Here is a 203-nt window from a genome sequence, read left to right as displayed (position 1 = left end):
AAAGAAAGAAAGAAGGAAGAAAGAAAGAAATAGAAAATCTGGTTTTATGCCCTAACCCAGCTAATTTCTTTCTCAGTGACCTGGGCAAATAATTTAGTCCTTTTATTTTTATTCTTTCTTTCTTTCTTTTTTTATAATTTAGTCCTTTTAAGACTCCATTATTTCTTTGTAAAGGAGTCTAAGAACACTCCCTTGCAGGGTTG

This window comes from Phoca vitulina, unplaced genomic scaffold (assembly GCF_004348235.1).
Source record: "Phoca vitulina isolate PV1807 unplaced genomic scaffold, GSC_HSeal_1.0 scaffold18, whole genome shotgun sequence".
NCBI classification, from domain to species: domain Eukaryota; kingdom Metazoa; phylum Chordata; class Mammalia; order Carnivora; family Phocidae; genus Phoca; species Phoca vitulina.
This window is presented reverse-complemented; position numbering follows the sequence as displayed.